The 6,838-nt window shown below is 32.6% G+C and overlaps 1 pseudogene; it reads left to right on the top strand.

Moving 5' to 3' along the window:
• The first annotated feature begins 2,668 nt into the window (after positions 1-2,668).
• On the top strand, positions 2,669-5,464 carry LOC149203515 (TPD1 protein homolog 1B pseudogene; annotated as a pseudogene).
• Positions 5,465-6,838: the final 1,374 nt, after the last annotated feature.

Raw genomic sequence — 6,838 nt, 5'->3', positions numbered from 1 at the left:
CCCCCTTTATGTAGTAGTGGTGGGATGAGGCTTGTAGAAAAATCCCACATCGAAAAGGCATAAAATGCCTATTGCAAGAATCAACACGTTGTTGATATCTTGGCAAATGAAATCTCTGCGCTCGGGTGAAATGGGAAAAATAGTTCTACTATTGGGAGGAAAACAATTTTCTACTTCTAAGGTGGCATGCAACATACCATGAAGTAATTTAATGAGTAACTATAATCTGTTTGGTAATAAACGAAGGAAGAAAAACCAAAAAACATCATTGTAATGATTACTGGCAGGCTATTTTAAGTTATGGATACTTTGGATTTAAACATGAGAATATGGTGGTATGACAATAGATAGGTTTTGTTTTTCAAAAATCATTAGAGATAGTAAAATAGTATTATTTTATGTCGAAAAAATGGTATGAATTTCCAGTTGATAACTACTATAACTATTGTAGATTAAATTCTAAGAGCTCAAGTATAAAAAACTAAATTAAGTAAATCTACCACACATAGCACTCATATATACATCTTTTACAACATTCTTAATAAATTAAGATTTATACACATAACATAAAGCATAATGCTACCTATGTATAAGGTTTTGTATATCAGCTTCTAAACAACAATAGGAAAAAAATTCTGCACTAGTCTATAGGTAAGGAATTATTTATTTTAAAGCTAATCACAAATAAAATAGTTGGAGGAGATGCATGGATAGTAAACAATATGTGAATTCTCAAGTTGTGAAGGGTGTGAAGTTTTGTATCCATGGCCACTTATAAGTACCACGAGTTGGCATTAGTGGTGAAAGAGATGCATGCATAGTAAACAATATGTGAATTCTCAAGTTGTGAAGGGTGCGAAGTTTGGTATCCATGGCCCACTTATAAGGACCACGAGTTGGCATTAGTGGTGAAAGAGATGCATGCATAGTAAACAATATGTGAATTCTCAAGTTGTGAAGGGTGTGAAGTTTCGTATCCATGGCCCACTTATAAGGACCACAAGTTGGCATTAGTGGTGAAAGAGAGTATGAACTCAAGGAAATAATATCAGCTTGGCTATAAGTGGTTAGCTATAAGAATTTGAAGAACATTCAACACTTCCATCTATTTTCCCTTTCACTTTTAGAATAGACATTGGAAAGAGACAGAACAGGTATATGAAACCATAGTATAGTATAACAAAACAATTACCTATCCATTCATAGAGTTCAAACAAATAGACGGAAAATTTCTAGCTTTGCATAGTACCGAGAATTCCAGCTGGTTCGATAACATTATTAGAATCTCTTTTCCTTAAGAGAAAATTCAAAAGGAAATATATTCCTACATGGTCACAAGCAACCGGCGATGTATAAATATATAACAACATGGAAATAAGTCCAGCCAAACCTTACTGATAATTTATATTCAAGTCATTAAGATAACATAAGCACCACTGTCACTGAAACCCAAAGACACAAACCCAACGACAGAATGCGAATAAGTATGGCAAAGTTATGTTTGGTAAAATGACAAAAAGGACACGGTGTACAAAACCATTCATGAACTACAAATAGCGCCCAAGAAGGGCCTGTAGATGTCGTTAAAAGTGACCATCCAGTATAATTAGTCAATTACAGAGTAGGGAATAAGTTAACAAAAATTACAATGCCTTTAGCACAACGGTTGGCTACAAACCACCAGCTAGATGCAAAATTGCAATGAAAACAAAATTGGGATAGTTATGGTAGATAAGAAGGGGAAATTTTAGCACAGTTACAAATAGGCAACTTTAAGCATTCACATTCATAGCATTCCCAGCATCCAGGTTCCAACAAGATGAAGATGTAACTCACCTGGCAAAAGGAAACAAGAAAAACCCAACGAATGACGGCTAGAGGGAATCCTGAGAGTAGCAGCATGAATCATAAAGCAAGGGCATATTGGGGTACCTACCCACAGTATAAAAAAGAAAGCAAATAAAAGTAGACACCAGCAACAAAAACAAAAAATGCAGTATGCACAGGACTGCCATTTCTGTCAAGCCACTACTTAAATCATGTGAATATTGTACCTATAGAGATAAGGAGGTGATGTTGGGGTTGGCGACGAACACAAACCTAGCAAAGGAAAGAAAAAAGGGTTAGTGTGAACCCTTGCACCAGAGAGAAAGAAGTTAACTTTAGCATTTAGGGGAAGGAACAAAAAAACCCTTTACCTATAGACGCCATGAGACAGACTCCTGTTCCAAATTGAAAACCATGTAAGATGACCATAAGGAGGGTGTCAGTAATCAAAAAACCAGTAGAACCATAACCATGGTTGAGTCTACCACTCTACATGCCGAGAAAATAGAAAGGAATAAGCCGAAATAGAAATTGATCATATGAATTTACAAGAAAATATGCAGTAAAGAAACCCTTTTACCTGAAGCAGCCGCCGTGACCAAACTCGTGCCTCCTAGAAGAAAAATGGAACCAGTGAATATCTTTGTGAGAAATGAGTGTTTAAAATTGTGGAGGTCTGAACTAGAACGCAACCTAGGCAAAGACAAGTTTCCAGTGCAAATGGAAGAGCAAGGAGGGAAAGAAACCAGAGGTAAATAGCAAGGGTTTGGATAAAGTCACAGTAACTCAATAATGAAGTAGGGTTGTGCCATAATATAGAAACCAACACCGTTTGGGGAAAATGGCGAAATTTTACCAGAAACCAGGCCACAAGGCTCTGCGAGCCTTCCCCCGAGAGCCGCAGCTGCAATGGGCGATGGCAAGGTAGGGTGAGGGAAAAGGCCAATTAGGTTTACCACACTCACTCCCACCATTGATTTGCATACATATGCATCTCATCCATTGAACATAAATCTAAGCAAACCTGAACCAGCACGTCAATACAGTGAGGTGGTGAGCTGGCAGTGTTGCGTACCTCTGTGAGTCTTGTTGTGAGTCTTTGTCACCTCTGAGGTTCTCTGAGAAAAAATATCAACATTGGCCACAATTTTTTTTTCACTTTTATAGATTTCTCTCTAGGAAATAAACTTATCACTCCAATAAAATAATGCTCCCATAATATAATGTCAAAGTTGTCTCTTATCCAAATAATATAATAGATTTCAAAATATTTCTCGTAAATAATTAAGTTTTAAGTTTTATAAATAAGACTTAATTAACTTGGAATTCCAAAAAAATGATTTTCTTATAAATTGACTTCCAAAAACCATATATATATTTTAATAAATTTTAAAAGCCCCGTTGGAAAAACAAAATTATGTTCTACCCTTATCATCCAAATTTTAAAAATGATTTCGTTTTAAAAAATCTAAACTGCCCTTCTTTGTCATAAATGTAATAATATGGCCCTTCAAAACCTATTTCAAACGAGTCCAATCCAGGGAATATGTTATTTTTGCTCGGAACCCACAATCGCCTTCACGGTTTCCGTTTCCTTCTTGTAGAAAGCACAATAACATATGGGGTTTGTTTCTCGCAGCGTCCAGAAGTAGTGTTTTATAACTTGAAACAACGCCCACTCAGCCTTCCAGTCTCGGCAATGAAAAGACAATCGTATCGTATTAAGATGTGTAATTTATGTCTCGATAACTTATTAGTGTTTAAAACAAAATATAAAACTAATTACATAATATACAATAATCATTTCAAAGAAAAATTAGTTAATAACAATTAACCCTGAAATCTCATAAACGCTTCTCTTTGAGAATATATTTTGGTCAACGTAAGAAAGTTTTCTTTATCTTATCAAAGATAGAACGGGTAAACCAATGGGGAAAAATTGAGTGGATAGGTTGGATTTGCAATCTATTTTATTTTGTTGGCTAAATATTATATTAATTTTAAATTTTTTGTTTGTTTGTTTGTAATTATTATTAGTAAAAGTAGGAAGATAATATAATTAAATAAATGGTAAATATAATATATGTCAAAATATTTAATATCTGATTTATCTCACATTATTAAAATTAATAAAAAATTATAAAAAATAATTAAAATATAATTTTGTTTTAATTATTATTATGAATTATTAAAAAAGTTAATGTATCTCACACATATATATAGATAACAAAAATCTTAATTAAGTAGATTCACTTTTTTTTATGGTAAATATTTTTAATATAACTTTTTACATTATTATAGATCAATACCATAATTTACTAATACAACTTGTCATATATTGTAAATATTTTTAGAATAAATTTTAAGACATTATCATACACCAATACCATAACTTACTAATACAACTTGTATATATGTTATATGTTCACATGACAATAAATTTAATTTAAAAAAACCATAACTATTTTAAAAATAAAATTTAATGTTTAATTTATACATAGCTACTGCTCAAAACATTCCAAAATATTTTATTAAAAACTACATACATATATACCTAATTTAATTTATCTATAAGTAAATTAAAATATAGAATCCTACTCCAAACTAAACACGCATTAACAAAAAAATATTCCAATCAAATATCCACACCAAGTTTCAGCAAGTATGTGAAGGTGGTGAAAACACTGCCCTAATACTAAACACGCATTAACAAAAAAATATTCCAATCAAATATCCACACCAAGTTTCAGCAAGTATGTGAAGGTGGTGAAAACACTGCCCTAATTCTCGTCAGAATCTTGGAGAATAAAGGAAAGCTCGTCTCGAGGAGCGCGCTAGATTATCATAAATGAATCTTGTGTGGTGACGTAATTAGATTTATCTGTTACAAGGATGAAGCATGGATTTTGCTACTAACAAACTTGATATATATCTTAGGTTAAAGGAAGCAGCGCGCTAGATTATCATGGATGGATTTTGCTAGTAACACACGTGATGGCCGTTCCGAATTCTGAGCTACGCAGGATTGAAATGGAGAAACAAATCACGTAAGTCTCATAAACAGCTTCACATGGTTCTCCTTCAAACTTTTGTCTGCATATAAATTCATTGCAACTCGAATGAAATTACAGAAGTGGAATAGAATCATCAAATTTGGGGGGAGGTAGCTTTGTGAAGGATTACATATAAAGAAAATGCCTGCGCTGTGCTTTAGTAATCAACACGGCCCCTATGTTGTTCAGCTGTTGTTTGCAGTGATGCCGTTGTGAAGAAAATGGGTGGATCGCCCATTAATGTGAATTACTCAGAGAGCCTGAGAGTCGGTGAAGTGTGTTCGGGCAGAGACATTTCAGTGAGTGAGCGTATGATCTAGACAGGGCGAGATGGTATACCTGTATATGCTGTGGAAATTAGAAACACATGCGCCACTGGGTGCGCAATCAGCAATATACACGTCAGCTGCGGCTCCTTCGCGTCGACGATAGAGATTGACCCTAAAACATTTAGGAGGATCGCCTACAACGACTGCTTGGTGAAAGACGGCGGGAAATTGGCGGCGGGAGATGGTGTGTCCTTCAACTATGCCAATAATGCCATCTATCCACTGAAAGTCGCTTCCGTCAAATGCGATGCTTAACTAATTATCGCACACGGTCATGATATTACTGTTTTTCCTTGTGCTTCTGAAGGTCCTCCTGGTCCTGGTTCCGAGGGTTAGATTCTGAATGTACTCCTGGTACTCGTTCCGAGGGTTAGCTTCTGAATGTATTCCTGGTCCTGGTTCTGAGGGTTAGTTTAGTTGGTAGTAAAATATTGTATTTCTGTGGGTTAGTTTAGTGGTTAGTAAAGCATTGTACCTCTGTTAATGAGAAGTGATAAGATTCAATAATTGAGTAGATAAAAAGTCATCAGTGATACTATTCAAGAAGTAATCTTTATTATTTTATAAATACAGTGGTCACAATCTCCCTGAATTATATGTTTTATTTTCATATTTTTTTAAGAGTTGTTTAGTTTATTTGGATACCTATTTAATAATGAGCATACTTCTTTTTAATGTTATGATTTTAATTAGAATTATAAATATATATGTTTTTAATTAGAATTATAAATATAAATATAATCTAATCAGTAATTTGATGATTTTTTTTTTTGCAAATATTAAAAAATGCAGATATAAATTCAATTGGTGTATTTCCGTGATACTATTCAAAAATAATCACTATTATTTTATAAATAAAGTGGTCATTAATCTTCCTGAATCATATGTTTTCTAACATACTATGTCAATTATATTTTCTAAATACTATTTATTATTCTAACTATTCCAAATGGGCATACAATTTTGTTATCGGCCTAGCTATGGAAAGTAATAATTAAATGCCCAATTTTACAAAAACCGAAGGGCAAAACATAGTGTGCTATAACAATCGGGCAATGGTTTTTTAAAGGGATATACTTCAAAATAAATTAGTTTTTATATTTCTACTTAATTTTTTTCTATGTTGTAACAAATAAATATTAGCTATAAATTTATGTGTGGAAGAAAATTATATATTTGTTTATGAAATTTTCAACATTTTTATGAATCACTTCATTTACCATCTTGCATGGAAGAAGAAGTGAAATAAATTATAACTCTATAAAAAAAAATATAGTTGGAAAATAAATTTTAATAAACTAAATATAAATTAATTACAAGGAAAATATCATTAACTAATAGTTATAAATTGAATATTAAATTTATAATAAATAAAAATAAGTAAAAAATTACTAAATAATAATTTAATAACCCATGATTTACTATGAGGCATTTAGGATTATGAGAAATAGTAAATAAATATATGAAATAAATTAAAAAATAATAAAACTAAAAAGGTAGTAAAAAGAGTAAAAGTAATAGTAACAATAATAATCCTACTCAATTGTTAGCTCAATTGGCAATGGTCCTGTAAATGAAGTCTCACAAAACCGGAAGTTCTTGGGTTCAAATCTTGTGTCAATGAAGTCT

Source organism: Pinus tabuliformis, chromosome 2_1 (genome assembly GCF_031772625.1).
Source record: "Pinus tabuliformis cultivar Carrire ecotype Pingquan chromosome 2_1, CPIR1, whole genome shotgun sequence".
NCBI lineage: Eukaryota > Viridiplantae > Streptophyta > Pinopsida > Pinales > Pinaceae > Pinus > Pinus tabuliformis.
Note: the sequence above shows the minus strand (reverse complement) of the source record. Positions and strands in the feature narration are given on the sequence as shown.